This window comes from Grammomys surdaster, unplaced genomic scaffold (assembly GCF_004785775.1).
Source record: "Grammomys surdaster isolate TR1022 unplaced genomic scaffold, NIH_TR_1.0 125928, whole genome shotgun sequence".
In the NCBI taxonomy this organism is placed as follows: domain Eukaryota; kingdom Metazoa; phylum Chordata; class Mammalia; order Rodentia; family Muridae; genus Grammomys; species Grammomys surdaster.
Window position 1 is genome coordinate 1,987,020 of NW_021620751.1, and position 22,907 is coordinate 2,009,926.

The following is a 22,907-nucleotide window of genomic DNA, read 5'->3' on the forward strand; positions in this document are numbered from 1 at the left end:
ATCTATCTATCTATCTATCTATCTATCTATCTATCATCTGTCTGTCTATCTATCATCTATCTATCTATCTATCTATCTATCTATCTATCTATCTATCTATCATCTGTCTGTCTATCTATCATCTATCTATCTATCTATCATCTATCTGTCTGTCTATCTATCTATCTATCTATCATCTATCTGTCTATCTACTATCTATCTATCTATCTATCTATCTATCTTCATCATCATCTATTCATCTAACATCTATGTAGAGAGAATATCTTGGGTATTGTATGGATGTATCACTTGTCAATTAAAATGCCTGTATTTCTTATAGGAATAAGTAGAATAGAAGGAGGGACACTAGGGAGGCAGAAACAATTCTGGAATTGAGGTACAGGAGATTCACCCAGGAAGACGTGATGAGACAGACTCATGGTAATCAGCCATGTGTCAGAGAATAGGTTAAAATAGATTATTTAAGTTATGATCTAGTTAGAGAGGAGGCTAGCTATATGACCAAGTTTTATCTATCATCCATTTATACATTATCTATCTACCTATCTATCCATCTATCAATCATCTATTTATCTGCCTATCTGTTATCTATCTACCACTATCTACCCATCTATCCATTTATCATCAATCTATCTCTGTCTATCTACCACATTATCATCTCTCTATTAACCTCTCCATATCTGTCTACCTAGCCCATCACCTGTTTTCCTTATGCCAATTCCTTGTAAATTTAGGTACATTTATGGCAGATATGAAAACCCAAATCATCAATTTTCAGTCACTAAAACACTTAAAAATTCTAACTTTAAGTATAAAAATATTAACCTGTTCATGGATTGAAAAATCTATTAGCTATGCATGGACTATAAACGGACAGCTGCTGATCCTTATACTTAATATTTATACCACAGACCATTTTTAAGATTTTTATCGAGTTTCTCCTTTGACAGTTTTATACATGTAAAAAATGTATTTTGGTTCCTTCTCATCCCCGTTACCTTCCTACATATCCTTTCCCCATTTTTAATTCTGTTGTTGTTTGGCTTTTTATGTTTGTTTGAGATCTACTGAGTTTAACCAGGATCATCTGTGTGGTTGGAGCTGGGGGCTATTAGTTGGAGACTGGTGGGCTCTTCAGTGGGCACCTGAAGATCCCTGAGCCCTAGAAGGATTGTAAGCGTGTTCTACCATGCCCGGTTCATGTGATATTAGGGATTTGAACCTAGGGTTTTATTTAGTCCAGGCACTTTACCAACTGAGCTGTGTTCTCAGCCTAGGGAACTTTCTCCAGCTTTTACTTGCCTCCCTTTCTGTTGACTGGTTTTCGGGGGTTATGATGGAATATGGATACATTTCCAAATTTCCTTAGAAGCCTGCTGTGAGTCCTCTTGGATTGTGACTTCCTTGAGTGTAGGGCATGTCATTGCATGTCTTTCTTTCCATGCCACATGAATGAATGAATGAATGAATGAATGAGTATATAAATGAATGTAAATAATTATTATGAGGCAAAGAGAAAGTCTGGAAAAAATATTAAAAGTAAATATCTCTTGATGATAAGATTATAGGTGACTTTAGTTTATTCCTTAGGTTTAAAAATATATTTTAAATGTTTTAAATTATTATTTATGTGTATGTGTGTATATATATGTCATATGTTTGGAGGTCCTGCTGAGACCAGAAAAGGGTAATGGATACCCTGTATTGACAGGCAGTTGTGAGCTACCCAACATGGCTGCTGGGAACTGAACTAGGGTCATATATAAAGAACAGAATGTAGTCTTAATCACTGAGACATCTCTCTAGCCTTCATATGAACATTAAAATCCATTGTCCATTTTCTACTTATATAAGTATATAAATATATAAGTACTTATATATACTTATATATTTTCTACTTTTATACTTTTCTTCAAATATATTAATATTTTTCATTATAAGGTATATATTTTAATGTGCAATACAAATGTAGATATTCAGTCACATTGTTACCATATTCAGGTCTATTGATTAATGCGTAAAGCATCTATATGTTATAAATATACTTGTATTTAACTTTATGCCTCTCTTTTTTAGAATCAAAGAGAAATTGAAATCTGAGAATCAGTTATAAATTATTTATTTTCATTCAAAGCAAGATCCGATGCAGAAGCAGCATCACAAGCAGTGCTCCTGATGGCTACCAAATATCTCCAGTCCCTCTTCAGAGTATTTTTTTAACTTTGATCTTGTTGCTAAGCATATCACATAATTATGAAGAGCTAGTTATTGTCAAATGTGATTATTAAAGAGAAATTACATTGGTTTTTCAGGAGCATCTTATTTTTATTTTTTTATTGGGTATTTTACTTGCATCTCAGATGTTATCCCCTTACCCCATTTCCCCCACCCCCATGCCCAGGAATTCCCTATCCTATCCCTCCTCCTCCTGCTTCTATAAGGATGTGCCCCAACCTACCTCCCACTCCCACTTCCCCACCCTCGAATTCCCTCACACACAGTGTCCAGCTTTCTTGGGACCAAGGATCTTCTCTCCCACCTATGCCCAACAGGGCCATCCTCCCTTACATATACAGCTAGAGCCATGGGTCCCTCCCTAAGTGCTCCTAGGCTGGTGGTTTAGACCCTGGGAGCTCTGGTTGGTTGCTATTGTTGCTCTCCTTATGGGGCCACAAACCCTTTCAGCTCCTTCAGTCTTCCCTCTAACTCCTACATTGGGACCCCTTGATCAGTTCAATGGTTAGCTGTGAGCATCTGCCTCTGAATATGTCAAGCTCTGGCAGACCTCTAAAGACACAGCTATATCAGTCTCCTGTCAGCATGCACTTCCTGACATCCACATCAGTGTCTACCTTTGGTGATTGCACATGGGATGGATACCCAGGTGGAATGGTCTCCAGACGGCCCCCTCCTTCAGTTTCTGTCCCACACTTGGTCTCCATATTTGCTCCCTTGAGTATTTTGTTACTCCTTCTAAGAAGGACTGAAACACCCATACTTGGTCCTCCTTCTTCATGAGCTTCATGTGATCTGTGAGTTGAATCTTGGGTATTTCAAGCTTCTGGGCTAATATCCAATAATCGGTGAGTGAATATCATTTGTGTTCTTTTGTGATTGGGTTACCTCACTCAGGATGATATTTTCTAGTTCCATCCATTTACCTAAGAATTTCTCGAATTCATTGTTTTTAATAGCTGAGTAATACTCCATTGTGTAAATGTACCACATTTTTTGTATCCATTCCTCTGTTGAAAGACATCTGGGTTGTTTCCAGATTCTGGCTATTATAAATAAGGCTGCTATGAACATAGTGGAGCATATGTCCTTATTATATGTTAGAGCATCTTCTGGGTATATGCCCAGGAGTGGTATTTCTAGGTCCTCAGGTAATGCTATGTCCAATTTTCTGAGGAACTGCCAGACTGATTTCCAAAGTTGTACTTCAGGAGCATTGTAAACATAGGGTTTAATTGCTAAGCAGTGGTAACTGGACCCGACAGAGTAGTATATTTAATTCTACAGTTTTACATGAAACTGATGTGCTATAGCAGCAGTTTTGAAATAAGAATATGTACTTCAGTCAAAGCTCTCTCACATCAAAGTGTCCTTTGCCAGGCTTGCTGGCACATATCTGTAAATTCCAGGCCAGCCTGTCTCAAAACAAAAAAACAAAACAAAAAAATGAAAACCAAAGGCTTCAAACTGGCCAGGAGACCATTTGAATCGCTCCATGACTCCTCTTCTTCAGGCTTTTCTGTTGTGTAGAGGCCCTTACAGGAGAGACCTTTGGGGACCTCATCAAGATTAGGTACATGCCGTCAGCTTCCACGTGTCTAATAGTGCTAGCAAGCTGATGTGGGCCCACTTGAAATGTCTGGGCTCAAATAATGTTACAATGTAACATTTTGACTAATCCGTTTCATATCATGACCAGGCACAGAAGATTACTGGTAGATCTCTTTATTCAGTCAACTAAATTCAGAGTTATTTTAGGCTTGCTGGCATGAATCCTTGAAGAGTTTGAATTATTAGAAGGAGGTCCCCTGCATGACATCTCGACCTCAAACCAGAGATGACTGTATTGGAGTAGCAGCCCTTCATAGAATGACTGATCTCTTAAGCCAGTGGTTCTCAACATTCTGAATGCGTTAACCCTTTAATGCAGTTTCTCATGTTGTGGTGACCCCCAATCATAAAATTATTTCATTGCTACATCATAACTAAAATTTTGCTACTTCTATGAATTGTAGGTATCTGATAAGTAGGATGCCTGATATGTGACCCCCAAAGGGTTGAGACCCGTGGCTCAGCTTTTCTGTATACTGTGGACCGCAGATCCATCTTGTACCATCCATAGCATATGTGCACAGAAAATCTATCAGGAGCATCCTGAGATCTGAAGGACACTGTTATAAATGTCATTTAAGTGCAAATTAGATACACCAGCTGTTGTTGTTATTCGTACTGACAACCTTAAAGAGACATTTTATCCTAGCAACCAGAGTAGAGATGGATAACTAATTTTCTGTTTGTAAGAAAAAACAAATGGTCAGGAAGCTTAAGAGCCATGCTTCACCCAAGTTCATCTGTTGAATGCTCGAAATTATCCAGTGTGGGAAGGCCTCAGTTGAGTCTTTCCAAAGATTTTAGCAAAGTGATTGTCAGCACCTAGATGACAGAGGTTATGGTAGGCTCTGTTCTAGGTTATGAATCTGTTCCCAAAGTTTACAAGACCTGAGCAAGTGGAATCAGGAATCTAATTCTCTGAAGTAAGCTCACCAGCATAAAGCCAAATATCTGTGGGTTGTCTGTCACCAAAATTATTTTTAAATTGTTATACTGAGCTCTCATTTTTGTTTGGCAAATACCCACTTTTGGATCTATGTTCCTCGCAGGAAGTTATTATCAGACTATCCTACAACTCGGGAGTCTCGGAGAAACCCGACCTTGTGACAGGCAGGTGTCTTCTTTACCAGTTACCCAGTCAACCTTATTGATTTTTGTTTGTTTTTTTGTGCTGTTGTTACATGTTCTAGGTAAAAGTATAATGAATTTAATCCTAATATTATTTGATTTAGTATCATTTTACATTTATTTAGGTTATTCTTTTAAAAAAAATCTTACTTTGGGGAACACAAAAGTTAACCATTTCCAATTATTTAATGAAATAAAGTTTTCTAAGAAGACCAATACTATGGTAAAACCATTCTTTGAAATTTTTAGACATATTTATGAGCATATATATATATATATATATATATATATCATAGCTACATGGTCTATGAAAGTCTAAATCTCATTGCAAAATTTAAATATAGATATATGTGTTAATAAGCATATATACATATATAATCCAAATGTATACCTATATATAAAAATAAATGAATGTTTAGTATATGGTAGTTCCACCTTATGTATTAAGGATATGTTCCTGAACCCTTGGTGGCTGTCAAAACCTATGAACAGCTGTAAACCCCACATATTATATATATAGTTTCTCTTGATGCTCATGAAAATGATGAAATCAAATGTACAAGATAGGTGAAGTAAGAGATTATTTATAACTTGTCCTAAAATGAATGATTATAGCAATAAACTACAGTAGAAGTTACCAAATGTGCTCTCTTGTTCTCTTGGAATACTTTACTATACTTTGAATTTTCTATATAAGGGACGCTCTTCATGACCTTTCTTTGGCTGTTGGAGAGCATTGCTACTATTCTGCCTTGCAGCCTTTGCTACATAAATTAAGGGTTCCATAAGCTCTGTGGTATTATGACTATCAGTCTAATAACTGATAACACCTAAGAGACTGATGGGCTGGAAGTATACCCAGCATGGAGATGCTAAGTGGAAGGATGTATGTGTATCTGTGGCTATAGCAGAATATGCTATATTTTTATCATGTTATTTAGAACAGTGTTGAGTCTAAAAGCCACAGATTAGAGGCTCCAGAGATGGCTCAGAAGCTAAGAGCACATGATGCTCTTGCAGATGACAGGGGTTCTGTTCCTAGTACCTACATGATAGCTTACAACTGTCCAAAACTCCAGTTCTGGGGGACCTGCTGCCCTCTCTGGCCCCCATGGTGCAGTTCACTTACATACATTTAGGCAAAACACACATGCATAAAATAAAAATGGAATAAATATTTTAATGTCTCATGAATTGCTATTCCTAGAATTTTCCACTCTATATTTACTGATAATGGTTATTCATGTCATGAAAATCATGGAAGGAAACACTTGTGACAGGTGGGAGCGACTCTACATAGAAAATATAGTATATACTAAATATTGCATTCAAATAATATATGAAATTTGCAACCTTAATATTTTACTAACATTTCAGAAGAAAACATTTTTACAACATGTTTTTTCAGAATCACTTCTATTCCATGCTGGCAACACCCAGTCATTGCTAGATGTTTATGAGTTTACTGTTCTGAATATCCGTTTAAACCAAGCAAGAGATCATTGTTTGAGTGCTAGCAAACTTTTGTTTGTTGTGAAAGTATAATTTCTTGCTTATCTGTGCTGGTCTAAAAACAATGAAAATTATCCAATCATAATGTTTTAATCAACATTTCCAAAGTGTTTCTAAATTATTATTTTTGTCAGGTTGTTATCATTTCAGATATCGGGGTTAGTTTGATATTTAGGGTTTTTCTCCCTCCAAAACTGTTTTGTATAGATGAACCATGAGGATTCAGGAGAAAAATGATTTTTCGCAACTCACACAAGGTGAACTCTGACCGTTGCCTTAAATACTCGAGGGATATAAATGGTGACTGGAACAGTAGCATAGCTAGCACTTAATGGTGTCTGATGCAGCTAGAGCCTTGCTTTACAACAAGGTTAACATTTCTGGTTTCAGGCCATGAAGTTTTTTGAGATCCTTACATTTGACATCTTTTCAGTCAGTATACCACTTTCCCACTGCAAATTCTAAATGTGCTTTGTCTTTGGGACTCCTCATGGAGTTAATGTATTCATAAGAGCTTTATGAGAAGAATATATTCTCAAAATGTATACTTCTACCACATGATTAAATTATCCCATTATTTGAGAAAGATAGTATACCTATGTTTTCAATGGTCTACTTGATTTGCTTTGGTGTGTATGTGTGTGGGAATATGTGTGTGTGTGTGTGTGTGTGTGTGTATCTATCTATCTATCTATCTATCTATCTATCTATCTATCTATCTATCTTTGTGTCTCTGTGAGTGTTTATATGTCTGTGTGCATGTATCTGTGTGTGCACACATGTACACGTGTTTCTGGAGTCCTGAGGTTAATGTCTGGAGCCTTCCTCTCTTTCTACCTTATTACTTGAGACAGGGTCTCTCACTGAAGCTGAAGTTTGTCAATTCAGCTGGACTCTCTGGGCAATGAGCCCCAGGGTTCCATCTTCCTCTACCTCCCCATTTCTGAGATTACAGGTACTTGCCACCATGTCTGCCTTTTACAAATGTGCTAAACTGAGTCCCAAGGCTTGTGTAGGCAAGCTCTTTATTGACAGAGTCATCGCCTCAGCTCCCCATCGCTGCTTCAGGCCTGATTGTGTGCACCATTTCTTGCCTATTCAGATAGTTGCTTGAAGTTGGCCATAGTGAAGTATTGAAATTATGGCTAACAGTGAATTTAGTGAATCATGGCTTTTCTTCCTGAAGAACAGGCTTATAAATACTTATCACTGTGATAGTCATAGGACTTTATTTGCTATAGTTACTGCCACACCTCCTCATTCATAGAAAGTGCCTCTTATGTATAAAATAGCTACTCTGTAAGTATTTGTTGAATGAATAAATGTTCGGATTCGACCATTATTTTAAAAATAAACACATATTTTTTTATGTTAAGATACATATTTGGATATGGTTATTTTCTTAGTTTTGGGGGGGAGGAGAAAGAACTTTATGAATGAACTTGATGTGCTTTGATCTAATCTACCCACTCTCCATTTTCTCTCTTCCAGTTCCTTCAAACTTCTATAATTTTTATCTCCCAACTTCGTGTGCCCTCTCTCTAGCATTTTAAAAAAGCTACTGTGTCTACTTTGCGTGAATATATAGGGAGCCATCTATTGAAGCATACATAGTCTTTAAGGGGTCATATCCCTGAAGAAAACTTACTCTCTCTTTTCAAGTAGCCATTGGTTGTCAATAGCGTCTCAGCTATTGGAACCTCATAAACTTCTCGCCCAACTATGATAGAATTTTATCTGGCTTGATATGTGCCACAGCCCTATTATGTTCAGCCAAAAAATGTCTTATTTATCCACTACCTCTGGATCTTACAGCCTTTCTATCCTCTCTTCCACAATGATACCTGAGTCTTGAGGGAAGGAGGTATGGTATAGACAAGCCATTTAGAGCTCAACACCCTACATTTATTTCTGTGCATTAAAGAGATGAGTCTCTACACTAATTACTATTTCAAAAAGAAGTCTCTCTAATGATGTTTGAGAATGTACTCATCTCTAGGTATAAGGATAAGAACTTAGAGGACAATTTGATACTATGTCTATTTTGCTAAATGATTGCATTAGAGCCTAGGACTTAACTGGTCCTAGGTCGTTGGTCTGGTTAGCAATGTCAGGTATGAGCTCTATCTTGTGGAAAAGGCTTGAAATGCAGTCAGAGGGTGGTTAGCTATAACCTATAACATTCTTTCCATTATCATATCAGTGAGCATGTCTTCCAGGTATATTTTTGTTATAGTTCTCAGGGTTGACAGCTGAGCAAAACTGTTGAATGTCTCTTCTAATAGAATATATAGTCCCGTTTAGCACTAGGAAACCCAGCCAGTGTTGTAGTCATTGTTTAAATCCTGGCCTGAGGTTTCTACCCTGCCTTTGGTATTTAAGTTCCTGGATAAAAGACACTCACAGCCTTTATATGTACAATAAGCTTTAAGCAACACAAGAGCTGGGTAGCTGCCTACCCTCCATGCTGTTAGAATCTACTTTCCTGTTGATAACTCCAAGTTTTTACTTACTGTTTACATTGTTTCATCTGGGCTGCTCTTAACTCCAGTCAACCAGCCCTCAGAGTCACGATGTTATGTCTCATCTAACACATGGCAGCTTCCTCTTCCCTTCGATACCCTTCTTTCCTCGTGGTCCTTTATGATTGAAGTTTGGGAAACCTAAACCCCACCCATGCCTCCTCTGCCTGGCTATTGGTTGACGGCATCTTTATTTACCAATCAGAAATAACTTAGGTACAGGGTCACAGAGGCTACATACAGATGACTCCAGGTCTTGAGGTCCCTCAATTAGCATTTCAATCAACAGTAAAAGACAAAACCACAACAAACCAGTAGGGATGATGTGTCTACTATCTTGATCCCTCCACATCCTGTGACTGAGTTACTTGTTGTCTTCAGCACTTGTGTCTTACCTTCCAATTCTGGAGATGTGACTAGAAGCAATTTCAATAGCCTGTAATATTTGGGCAATCTAAGGGGCCCCACTGACCAACAATTCAATGTAAAAAAATATACACCTATCGCCGGGATTTTCACAGCCTATGGTGTCAGAGAGAGGCATTGTTCTCCCATAGGGTAACCACATTTAAACGCCACATATATATGTGTGTGTATGTATATATATGTATATATGGAAGATTCTATAGTAGTAGCTTTCCATGTGGCATTTTAAAAAGTCTTTAGCTCTCCTATTGCATACCTTATGTAAATGCTTCTGTCCTACCATTATCCTTCCTCTTCATACTAGATGCAGTCTGTCCCTTTTTTTCTCAAAATCTGTCACCCCCACCCCACTCCCCACCCCCACTGTGACCCCTTACTACAGTTCTGGATTATGGATACTTCAGTTTAAACAAACACACACAATGTTTTAAACCTAACATCTGTGTATGAGAGAGACCATGCAGTATTTGTCTTTTTCGGTCTGAAATTCCTTATTCAGAATGATCATTTCCCATTCTATCTGATTACCTGAAAATGTTATAATCTCATTTTTCTTAACAGCTGATGAAATTCTTGTCAGAAACTGAATAAAGAAATCTTAAAATTCATATGGAAACACAAAAGACCTAGGATAGATGAAACAACCCTGAACAAAAAAAAAAAAAAAACAAAATTATGGCAAACCCCACCAAACCACTGGTGGTATCTCCATCTCTAATATAAAGTTATACTGAGCTTTCTAGTAATAAAAACAACATGGTGTTGGCATTATATCAGATGCAATGGGATAGAATTGAGGACTCAGATAAAGGCCCACAGTTCTGCAGCCACATGACTTTTGACACAGAGGACATTGTACAATGATTAGTTTTTGATAGGGAAATGGTTAAGACCGAATCTCATTTTGTAGCTCAGGCTTGCTTGAAACTCACTATGTAGCCTAAGCTGGCTTGAATTTGTAACAGTTCTCAGTTGTCTGAGGGCTAGAATTACAGGTATGAATTATTCTTTTATAAATGTATACCATTCTGAAATAAAATATTAGTTTTCATTTTCTTCAAAACCTTCTAGGATTTTTTTTATTCCTAATAGTATTTATTGGCATTTCTCATCCAGCAATAAGAAAAACTGAGATCCATTAATAAAAACAAGTACACAGGTTTGGAGTCAGAAGGGCTTGTGGATTTTCTGACAGCACATATTCCTTCTCAGACTCACTTTGCATTTTAGAAGAGTTCTTCAATATAGAAAGGAGTAACTCATTTCAGGATGCATGGTTTAAAAGAAGAACATTACTGGCAGATTGGTAGAGAAGAGTCACATGATTCTAGCCAGTAAGTCATCAACACTGAAACATTTACTATATTTCTGGAAGGGCAGACATGTCAGTGTATACTATTTAACTTAACTATATACACTAAATTTCTCAGGCAACACTTAATTCACATTCACATGTTGTAATGTTTTGAGGGAGCTTTCCAGAGAATAGCCATCCATACGCTTCTTAATTAATTTGCTCTATAGCACAACCCTCTCATAATCATTTCTAATTATAAAGAGTAATCGTATTGCCTAGAAATGTAATATGCAATGTGTAAGAAGTGAAGCAAACTTGTGATAGTGTAAGTTTCCTTCAAATTATATATTAGTTACTTATTTCTAAGACCTTTATATATGTTTTATACTAAAGCACTGTCCCCACAACATTGTGAACATGCTATGCTTGTTTCCCTTTTAAATGACAGTGAGAGGATCAAAAAGCTACTTATAAATATATCACCAATCAGGCTAAAATGTCAATGACCACATTCATATCAAATGTACATCTTTTTTTTCTGCTTAAGTTTCAGATTTTTAAATACTTTAATTATTAAGAAACTTGTAAGAATAAAAAAGTACCCGCTGTATCCATTACTCGTGAAAAGGAATCTGCATTCAGAGCTGAATAGAGCCAGCCCTTGCTGGAGGTAGTATTAAGTCAGCCTCTCCAGTGGAAGCAATGTACCACTGCCAGCTGGTGTTAATACCAGAGCAAACAGGGTGTAGCATGCTGAGTTTAATATGTGCCAGCAGTTGACTGGCTAATCCTAAATCTGTCCTGCTTCATTCTAGAACTGGTCAGTTCATTCATCCAATGCTTCCTAGAAACAATGGGAAACACTCCTGTTTTGATGCTTGGCTAAGAACTATGCATGTTTTCTCTTGGTTCTTCTTTTCCTGGAGAGCATTCTCTAGTAGGAAATGGAGTTAGACAATGGTTAACACGCCTTTTGGCTGTTTGCTACAGCTCTTACTAGCACTCTGATGGATGAACTGTTCAATTTCTTGGCTTATGATAATGCAACATTATGAGTATCTGTAAAAAAAATTATTGAGCAACTTAAACAAATAACCTCCTGGAAGTTCTTACTCATAGGACAGTTAGTAAGACTCGGATCTCTTAAGAAGGAAGTCAAGTAGAGTCAAAAGAAGGCAATGCCTTTATGCTTGGATCAAAATGACCTCCTGTCATCTATGGCATTAGTATAAGGTTCAGTATGAAAGATGTCTACTTATTTTGTCTGAAGAAATCTGTAATTTCTTTTCAACCTGGTTTCTCCTAAGTGCTAAACTTGAATATCTGAAAATTGAGGAAAGTATTAGTAATATTATTGATCCTCTGCTCCTCCATTCTCCATTTCCTACACATAATTTTACTAATCCATCTCGTTAAGATCCTTTCAAAACTATCCCCTGCCTAATCCACCTGCAGACACTGCACTAGGGATTTGTCAGCATCTCCACTGGTTTCACTACACAAGGTCTAACTTCCTTTGAAAATGTGACATCTATTGTTCAATTATTCTATGTGTAACTGATAGCATTTTGATTTATTTTGGTATATTCTCAACCTGTGAATACATAGTGTTGATGGAACAAACCATATAATCCAATCATTTGTAAATTCATTTCAGTGTCTGTATTAAACGTCCTTGGCACCTCCAATTTATATGAAGGGAGGGAAGTTTTTGTCCCATGGTGGTACAGCAGATGAGTCTTAAACCACATTCCTCCAGTTCATCTTATTCTTCTATATACAGTTCATGTGGACTTTAAAGATCCAGGATTTCTGCCTAGCTGGAATGGCTGGTATGTACTTACAGGGGTACTGAATGGGGGACTTACCTTCTTCCACTGTGAACACTGTGAATCTGAGTCTATGGACAAATAGCTCAAGTTTCTTGATACATGTTGAAATAATTTCAAGGGGAACCCAGAATTTCCTTATAGATTGTCACATGCCCATTGGGATAGCTTCCTTCAAAACCCTGAGTTCACCATCTTCCCTCCATTCCTGTTCATTGTTCTTCAGCTCCTTGGCATGCTTCCAGGTATAACCTCCCAAGATGACTTGTAATAAAATGTTTAATTCAAGAAGTCCACTGTTAAAAATTTGATACAAAGAGATGGCCCTAGAAAGTAAAGAACTGAAATGAGCGTGTGAAAGTTGATCATTCTTTGGTTGGACTATAGAATTCTGCTGATGCTCACGGTGCTTGGTAAAGCCAGCTAATGAAGTTTTGATTTAATCAGGTTTCTAAGACCATCTATCTTTCATAGTTGTCAAAAAACAGAACTTTTTTTTTTTAATTTAGTTGGTGTTTTGGTTAACTTTCTCTGTAAACCTGACACAACTGGATTCATCTGGGAAGAGAGAATCTTAATTGAGAAATTACCTCCATCAGATTGGCCTGTAGGCTACAATGTGAGGCATTTTCATGATTAAAGCTTGATGTGGAAAGGCCCAGCCCATGGTAGCTATTATCATTCCTGGGAATATGAGTCCTTGATTGTATCAGAAAGCAAACCAGTAAAGACTATTCCTCCATGGTTCCTGTCTCAAAGATCCTGCTTTAGCTTCTGCCATAACTTTTCTCAAAGATGGATTGTGATAAAGTATTATAAGCCAAGTGGATCCTTTCTTGCCCAAGTTGTTTTTGGTTAGTGTCTTATCATAGCCACAGAAAGAAAACTAAGATAGCAGACTTCTCCAGATTTCTGAAATGGTTCTTCACCTGAGTTCTATCAAGGCAATGCCTTAGCATGGAAGAACATGGATTAAGCCTTAGTATGGAAGAGCAAGGATGGAAGAAGTGGATTATCAACTTAAGGGCTGTAGTAACAGCTAATACTGAGACATCATGTTTGCAGATGGTATAGGTGGGAAAAATTTGAAAAGAGGAAGAAGTTGTGTAGTTTAGGAGAGAATTCCTATAGTAAGTTTCCTTAGTCTATTAAAGTAATTAGACTCCACTGCACAGAAGGAGGGCTCCATTTTTTTAATTGCAATAGCAATTTATTTAAATAAGTAAAATGAATTGGAATCTAAAGAAAAGTCATAAGCTTTGAGTATGTACAGAGAATTTTCAAGGCGGCCCAGCATTGGTAAAGACACTGAGAAACTAGAGGTTTTGAGTTGAAGAGCCTCAGAAATCATGTGGCTTCAGTTTTGGATTTTGTGCACAATGAAAGAGAGTCAGGTAGATGACATGACTCACCTATAGAGACTTCCATACATCACAGAGTTAGAGGCAAGGATTCTGGGCTCCTACTCTGTAGCTCTTTCTGTAACTCCTCCCTCTGCCTGTCTTTTCTCTGGCCTCCCTCCCTTTTTAATTTCTTTCTTCAATTCTCTTTCTTATTTTTAGTATTTATTTTAAAAACCTAACCTTTACAATGACATCAATAATCAATCACTCATCTCGTTTTAGGGAAGGTCCCAAAGGAAAACCCATATATTATTATCAAGCATCTGGCAGCCCAAAGAGGCAGTATAGACATTGACATAATTGCTATACAAATATCAAGTAAATATTAAAACATATACAATTAGCCTGTAAATGTTAACACTGAAGAAGTACTGTAATGATGCACTGTACATGATTACATGGAAGACAGTTCATTCAAGTCATCACCATAACCATAAAGACTAATGATGAAGACTAGTGGAAAAGAAAGAAATTATAAGGTTGACTCTTCTTTCATTTTGTGGGCTATTATGATCTTCAGGGTTTTGTTTTTTTTAACACCATCTGAAAAACCTGGAGCAGTTAATATTTGAAAACTAATATAAAGGGCTGGAAGTTTCTAACACCTTTTTTTAAAAAATAAAATTAAAATTAAATTTTTACTAATTTAATGTAATTTATAATCATTTAAGGTATACATGAATTTTTTTGTTTGTTTTTTTTTTTTTGGTTTTTTTCGAGACAGGGTTTCTCTGTGTAGCTCTGACTGTCCTGGAACTCACTCTGTAGACCAGGCTAGCCTCGAACTCTCGAACTCAGAAATCCACCTGCCTCTGCCTCCCAAGTGCTGGGATTAAAGGCGTGCGCCACCACCGCCCGGCTTTTTTTGTTTGTTTGATACAGGATCTCAGTATGTAGTTCAGGCTGTCTTGAACTTGTTATCTTCCTGCCTTTGCATCCCTAATGCTGGGATTAAAGGCATGTGCTACCAAGTCTGGCTGTTTTTCTTTAATGAGATAGGGTCTCAAGATCTTCCTGCCTTAGATTACCAAGAACTAGGACTAGGGAAATGAATCACCGCCCATGCCTAGCCCTGTCCAAAGCTATTTGTCTTACGCACTGCATAGAAATAGTACTGTTTTATTGACCCTGGATGTTTATATTTATAAGATAACTTAGAATGTTCTTTTAAGTATACAAATTAGTTTCATCAAACAAAAGTTTAGGCTGAGAGATATTTTTTCTACTTTGATAGAATAGGATGTTTACAGATTAGAAAAGGAATTGTTTCAAGAGATCAAGGAAGAAAAATTGTTCCCATGAGCCTCTGCTTTCATCATTAGACAGAGTCATGACTCATCTCAGATGTCCATGCCACATTCAATTCACAGGATTTGAATAATCGTCTAAGCTAACACATTAAAACAAACCAAGAACCTGATTTTTCATAGGAGAGATATTCATGAAGGAAAGGAAAGCATTAGTGATATAACAGCTCTCAAGGTCCGACTCATCTGTATGATTTTGTTCAAATTTACCCTGCCATAACATCAGTATAGCACTAGGAATAGAAGGGTAGGAATAGCTGGCTTGTTGGCTCACCCAGTCTGCTACATTTTCTCTCCCAACTTCTTGGTGATAGCAAGAAAGTCGCTGAAACAATCCCTGCCCTCACCTAATTATTCAGGTCAGTTTGGGGGGGGGGTTATGAGTCTATGGGCATATAAATCCTCTGATCATTTTAGCTTTTTGTAAAATAGACAACAATTTCCATACCATTGGATAATTATGGTGAGTTTTCTGATTCTATTTCTATTGAGGAAATATTTGGACATTATGCAGGCTAGTAATTTGCCAGATGCACTGCATGAGTCATATGCTATTTAAAGAGGCACAGATAAGTAATTTAGAAACAAAATAGAGGTACACATTTGAAAAGAAACAGAAATACACATCATCCTTCTAAAAATGATATAATAGTAATTTCCAAAACAATCTTATTACAAGAGGGTAGGTGGTACACAAGAGTCCAGTAGAAAGTGGAAGGAATCAGTGTTGGAAATGAAAGAATTCTCTTTATGTTCAGTGATTTCCCGTGTGCATTCTAAGTATGCCACAGTTTTATTAGCATCTCAGCCACCACAAAATATAGTCGATAACATTAAGCACAAGAAAAGAGATTGAAAATATCTGAGGATTCTTCTTAGGAGTAATTATGGGAATCAGTGTGTCTTCACAGCCTCTTTGATCCTTTGGCTTTAATGCACAGTCCTTTAAGTATCTGCCTTATAATGAGTCACATTAGGTTCTTTGAATGGTTTAAAGAATAGGGAAAACATTCTGTCAAAGCACTGGAGATTTAGGAGGAATAGTAGGAATGTTTTAAATTTGATTCGTTGAGGAAGACTTGAACTTTCATGAGAGTAGTAAAACAACTGAAATTTTTGTTGAGATGACTTTGAAATTATGGATGTCAAGTCATCTAACTCTGAACCTAAAATTATATGGTCCTTATAGGTCTTTAGTGGATCATGATTACATAGGAATGCTGTTCCATGCTGGGCAAATAGAACACGCTCATTCATTTAAAGTATTCATTTTGATATAGAATTGAGTCTCAAGCTGGGCCAGCCATTGGTTGACCATTACCTCAATTTTTGCTTCATCTTTTATCAATGAACATATTATAGGCAGGGCATATTGTAGTTGAAAGTTTTATGGTTGGGTTGGTGTCCCAATTTCTGCATTGGAAGTCTTGCCTGGTCACAGGAGATGGTTCTTTTCAGGCTCCATACTGACCATTGCTAAGAGTATTAGCTAGGGTCACCTTCATAGATTTCTGGGAGTTTCCATTAGCCTAGGTTACTAGCTCATCCCAGAGAAGCCTCCCCCTCCCAGATCCAGTTGTCTCTCTCAGTACTATCTCCCTCTATCCTCCCCTCCACCTGATCCCTCCTATTCCCATCATCTCCCCCTCCCCAATCCAGTTCCTGCCCTCCATCCACTCCCTGTGTACAATCTATTTTCCCTTCTCAGTGAGATTCAAACATTCACCCTTGGGCTCTCCTTGTTACTTAGCTTCCATGGGTCTGTAGATTGTAGTATGATTATTGTATAGTTTATGGATAATATTCACTACTGTAGTTGCTTTCTGGGTCTGGGTTACCTCACTCAGGTAGAGTTTGCCTAGTTCAACCCATTTGCCTGCAAATTTTATGATGTCATTGTTTTTAATAGATGAGTAATACTCCATTATATAAATACATCACATTTTCTGTATCTATTTTTCAGTTGAGGGACATCTATGTTGTTTCTACTTTCCGGCTATTATGAATAAAGCTGCTATGAACATAGTTGAGCAAATGTTCTTGTAGTATGATAGTTTCAGTATATGTCCAGTAGAGGTATACCTGAGTTTTGAGGTAGATCTTATCCAATTTTTTGAGAAACTACCATATTGGTATCAAAAGTGGTTGTACAAGTTCATATTTCCACCAGCAATGTTCCACATTCTTGCTAGCATGAGGTGTTACTTGAGTTTTTGATCTTAGTCATTCTAACAGGTGTAAGATAGAATCTCAGAGTCATTTTGAGTTGCATTTTCCTGTTGACTAAGAATATTGAATATTTCTTTAAGTGCTTCTCAGCCATCAGAGATATTTTTTGTCAAGAATTCTGGTTAAATATGTACCCCAGTTTTAATTTTTGTTGTTATTGTTGTTGGTTGGTGTCTATTTTCTTGAGTTCTTTATATATTTTGGATATCAGCCCTCTATTGATGTAGAGTTGGTGAAGAATATTTTCCCGATTTTCCAGGCTGCCATTTTGTATTAGCTCTTCTTTGAAAGTCTGGTAGAATTTTGGACCAAAACCATCAGACCCTGTGCTTCTTTTGGTTGGGAGACTTTTAATAAGTGCTTCTATTTCTTTAAGGGCTATAGGTCTATTTAGTATATTTCCTGATCTTGACTTACCTTTGGTAAGTGGTTATCTATTAAGAAAATCATCCATTTCATTTAGATTTTCCAATTTTGTAGAGTACAGGTTTTTGAAGTAAGACCTAAAGATTCTTTGGATTTCCTTGGGGTCTGTTGTTATGTTTCCCTTTTCATTTCTGATTTTGATGGTTTGGATGTTATTTCTCTGCCCTTTAGTTAGTTTGGCTAGGGTTTTACTATTTTGTTGATTTTTCTTAAAGAGTGATGTCTTTGTCTCATTGGTTCTTTGTATTGTTCTCTTTGTTTCTATTTTATTGATTTCAGCCCTGAGTTTGATTATTTACTGCTGTCTATACTACTTGGGTGTGGTTTGCTTCTTTTTGTTCTAGAGCTTTGAGATGTGCTGTTAAGTTGCTAGTACAAGATCTTACTAATTTGTTTTCTAATTTCTTTACTTAGCACTATGAACTTTTCTCATAGCACTGCTTTCTTTATGTCTCATAAGCTTGGATATGTTGAGCCTTTATTTTCATTGAATTCTAGAAAGTCTTTAATGTCTTTATTTCTTCTTTGACCCAGTGGTCATTGAATACAGAGTTGTTTAGTTGACATGAGTTTGTAGGCTTTCTATTGCTTCTGTTGTTGTTGAAGTTCAGTTAAATCCCTGATGGTCTGATAAGATACAGGGGGTTATTTTAATTTTCTTATATCTGTTGAGAGTTGCTTTGAGACTGAGCGTATGATCAGTTTTGCAGAAGGTTCTATGAGGTTCTGAGAAGAAGGTATATTCTTTTGTGTTGGAGTGAAATGTTCTGTAGATATCTGTTAGGTTCATTTGAATCATAACATTTGTTAATTTCATTATTTCTCTGTTTAGTTTTTGCCTGGATGACCTGCCCTCATTGGTGTGAGTGGGTTATTGAAGTCTCCCTCTTCTAATGTGTGGAGTTCAAAGTGTGAGTTAAGCTTTAGTAATGTGTTTTTCTTTCTTTCTTTTCTTTTTTTCTAGTGGGGGTACCTTCACACTTGGGGCATAGATATTCAGAATTGAGGTATCATGTTGATGGATTTTTCTTTTGATGGATATGAAGTGAACTTATCCCTCTCTTTTGACTAATTTTGGCTGAAAGTCCATTTTATTTGATATTAGAAAGGCTGCTCTACCTTGTATCTTGGGTATTAGACTTGAAAAATATTTTTGTAATCCTTTACTCTGAGTTAATATCTGTCTTTGATGTTAAAGTGTGTTTCTTGTATGAAGCAGAAAGTTTGATTCATTTTCTTATTCATTCTGTTAGTCTGTACCTTTTTATTGGGGAATTGAATCTGTTAATGTTGAGAGATATAAAGGACCAAAAATTGTTAATTCTTGTTATTTTGATGTTGTTGGTCTTGTGTGTGTGTGTCTTCTTTCACTTTTTCTGGTGTGAAAGTATTTACTTCCTGTATTTTTGGGAGTGTAGCTAACCTCCTTGGATTGGAGTTTTCCTTCTAGAATCTTTTGTAGGGCTGGATTTGTAGATAGATGTTGTCTAAATTCATTTTTGTCATGAAGTATCTTGTTTTCTCCATTTATGAGGATTTAAGTTTTGCTGTATATAGTAATCTGGGGTGGTATCTATGGTCTCTTAGAGACTAAAAGACATTCGCACAAGCACTTCTGATTTTTAGAGCCTCTGTTAAGGAGTTGGGTTGATTCTGATAGCTCTTCCTTTATACATTACTGGCTCTTTCCTCTAGCAGCTTTTAATATTCTTTCTTTGTTTTGTATATTTAATGTTTTGATTATCATGTGGCAGGATGATTTTCTTTTCTGGTCCAACCTATTGGTGTTCTGTAAGCTTCCTGTACATTTATAGTCATCTCTTTAGGTTGGGGAAACTTTCTTCTATTGTTTTGTTGAAAAAAATTTCTGAACCTTTGAGCTGGGAATCTTCCCACTCTTCTATTCCTATTATTCTAATTTTAATATCTTCATAGTGTCCCAAATTTCCTTTTATTTTGTGTCAGAAACTTCTTATATTTAACATTTTCTTTTACCAACATATCAATTTCTTCTTTTGATTTTCTACAGCTCACATTCTCTTTTCCATCTCTTGTCCTTTGTTACTGATGCTTGCATCTGAAGCTTTTGTTCTTTTACCTAGGTTTTCCATTTCCAGGTTTCCCTCAGTTTGTGTTTTGTTTATTTACTTCTATTTCCATTTTCAAGACTTGAACTGTTGTATTCATTTCCTTAACTGTTCAATATATTTTTCTGTATTTCTCTAAGGGGTTTATGTATTTTCTCTTTAAAGGTCTCTATCATCTTCACAAGATTGGATTTAAGGCCATTTTCTCATGTCCCAGTTGTGTTAGGATAACCAGGGCTTGCTGTAGTAGGATAAACTGGAATCTTGTAGTGCCATATTGTCCTGTCAGTTGTTGACTATGTTCTCATGCTGGCCTCTAGCCATCTGGTTTAGTGGTTATGATACGTTTAGTGCTGATTTCTGAGTTTATTTTTGTTAAATGGGCAGGTTTTGAATGTTTTTCCCTTGGTTACTGTTTCCTCTTAGTCTTTTGACTTCAGTGTCTTGTGGTTCTAGTGACCAGTGACTCTTCAGGACCAGTAAGATGTGTGGTGTGGGTTTTGTGCCCTGCGTGGCCTCTAGGGTTTTGGATGCTAATGTTGTCTCTGGTGTCCCAAGGCTCTTGGAAAGTGAAATTTTGAGCTGGAAAATGGAGGCAAGGCATGAGGTGCAGTTACACTTGGTGAACATGCTTTAAGAGGAGTTGGTTGGCATAGGGCTTGGGGCAAGGTCTATCTGTTGTCCTTAGTGTGAGCAGGTCTCTGGGAAAGCAGGCAGAATTACAGGTTGGAAAATGGAGCACAGGGGATGCTGTTCCTTTCAGTTTTTAGTTCATTAATTTATGGTGGTGTCAATCTGCTTCACACTACGTGAATTTTCAGTGGAGCCAGCTACAGTAGTGCCAGTGAGGACAATGTCAGGATCATCTAACTTATAAGGACAAAACAGAAGGCAGCAAGTCTGTAAGCTAGCTAAGAGTAGTATGTCTCTGATGAGTCAGTAATAAAGAAATGTATATAGAAAGCTGGTGATTCCTCCTCTACTAAAATTTTAGTCAGTTGAGGTAAAAAAAAAAAGGAAGGCACTAGATGATTTCTATAAATCTAAACTAGTGAGGGAACTGGCAAAGTCACATTCAGATACACTAATTTTCATTGGGTTTGTTACAGAACTTCATTATAGATGTTTCATCATCAAAGCAAGCTTGGATGGAGTCAAAGGCTATCAGTAAAACACGCAGCGTTGACCTTGCTTTTACAACAAAAAGATATTTATGATTAGGAGAGTATTTTGTACTTTGTTCAGATTTGAATTTCAAAACATTTAATTAGGCTCTGGCAAGTCAGAATGAAATTTGAGGTTCAACTTAGTTCACCTTTATGAGCAAATTCCCTTCCTGCATTGGCAGCTAACATTCACCCAACAGCTTTGAAGTTGCCTAATGGGTTAATTTGTCCTAGGTATTGTCCCTTGCAAACCATTTGTTTTCATAACCTGGGGCAGGCATCATAAATTGTAAGAAAAACTCTACCTAATCAGTCAAGACATTGACTGCTAGCATCATCTATTCCAGGAAAAAAGAACGAGAGGAAAAGCTATCATAAGATCTCCAGATTATTGATCTTTCTTTAGAGTTATAGAACCCATAGCTTTTGGTGACCTTTGGTAGCATCAGAATGTGTGTAAAATATGAATCATTGAAGAACTGGACACAACATTGATGGCCCCAAGTAGATTTCCTTAAATTTCCCTCATAAATTTCTTCATTTGTAGTTATTAGAGGAGATGGTCCTTAGGTTATAATTCAGTGGTTGTTAACCCGTGGGTTAGAATCGCTTGAGGGTTGAATGAACTTTTCACGGGGGTTGCCTAAGACCACCATAAAACAGATGTTTACATTACAATTCAAAACAGTAGCAAAGTTACAGTTATGAAGTAGCAACAAAAATAATTTTGTGCTTGGAGTCACCATAGCATGAGGAACTTTATTAAAGGGCTGAAGCATCAGGAAGGCTGAGAACCACTGATGTAGTTGATTGTAATAGTAATAAGCACACCTTGCTTCTTGACTTCCATCATGTGGCAAACAAAGCTTTTTTGGAGAAACATTTTAAAAAATTCTTGGGGACTTAACAGCCATTTATATTTATTTAAAAGCCAGTGTCAAAAATGCTTGACCAATTTATTGAAAGTATTTACCACTGGAAAGTTTATTCTTTGATCCTTGCTTCTGAAAAAAGATTTCTTTTTAATTAGCCATTCAACTTCTTCAAAAGCATGAAAGAATTAGTTGAAGAACTGGAGAGCAACTCTTCACTTGAAGAATGTTTGGCTGTTCTCTTGACCTGGGAACGTATTGGCTGCCTCCACACCCAGAAGGGCATTGAGAAGGAGAATTCAGCGCAAGCTATAGCTCCTTGGCTATGTTTGCTTGAGGTATGGAGTGGGGTGAAGGCAGAATGTGAGGCCTTGGGTTTACTCCAGCACACCTTACTGATAGAAGGCTTGTTTGGCAATGTTACTTTCTTTCTTTCTTCTTTGTGGGGCAGTTGGTAGTGCTAAAATTTCTGTACTTTGGGCCTTTAGGCTTCTCTGTGGACTAAGCAAGTCAGTGAGTCTAAAGAGAAAGAGCTTGGGATAGTTTGGTTTCTGCTTTAAAAAACACAGAAGAGTTAGATAAAGAGCTGGAGAAACACTACTTCACTTTGAGAATGCTTGGATGCTCTTTTGTCTACAGAATGTTGGCTGCCCCTACACTCCTAGTGTGGTCAGAAATATGTGCTAATTATGAAGGGGTTAACATTATTCTTTTTTCTCTATTCTTTTCCCTGCCCCTGGAATAGCTGACTCTAGCAGTTAACATCTTAATCATTTAGGTGGTTTTCCTTACAGTTTATGATGCTGGGGCCCAAGTTAAGAAAACAAAAGGTAAGTTTGTAAATGACCATCCACTAA

The 22,907-nt window shown here is 36.9% G+C and overlaps 1 long non-coding RNA gene across 2 annotated transcripts in view; it reads left to right on the forward strand.

Moving 5' to 3' along the window:
* The window catches only part of LOC114608664, a 46,372-nt gene that overhangs the window by 5,556 nt on the left and 17,909 nt on the right, over positions 1 to 22,907 (forward strand). Inside the window, exon 4 of one of the 2 annotated variants that reach the window (XR_003709399.1) lies at positions 22,209 to 22,388. This is a non-coding gene — a long non-coding RNA (uncharacterized LOC114608664). Of the gene's footprint in view, positions 1 to 2,076; positions 2,307 to 22,208; positions 22,389 to 22,907 lie in introns of those variants that run through there. The other variant, XR_003709400.1, reaches the window with a different exon arrangement.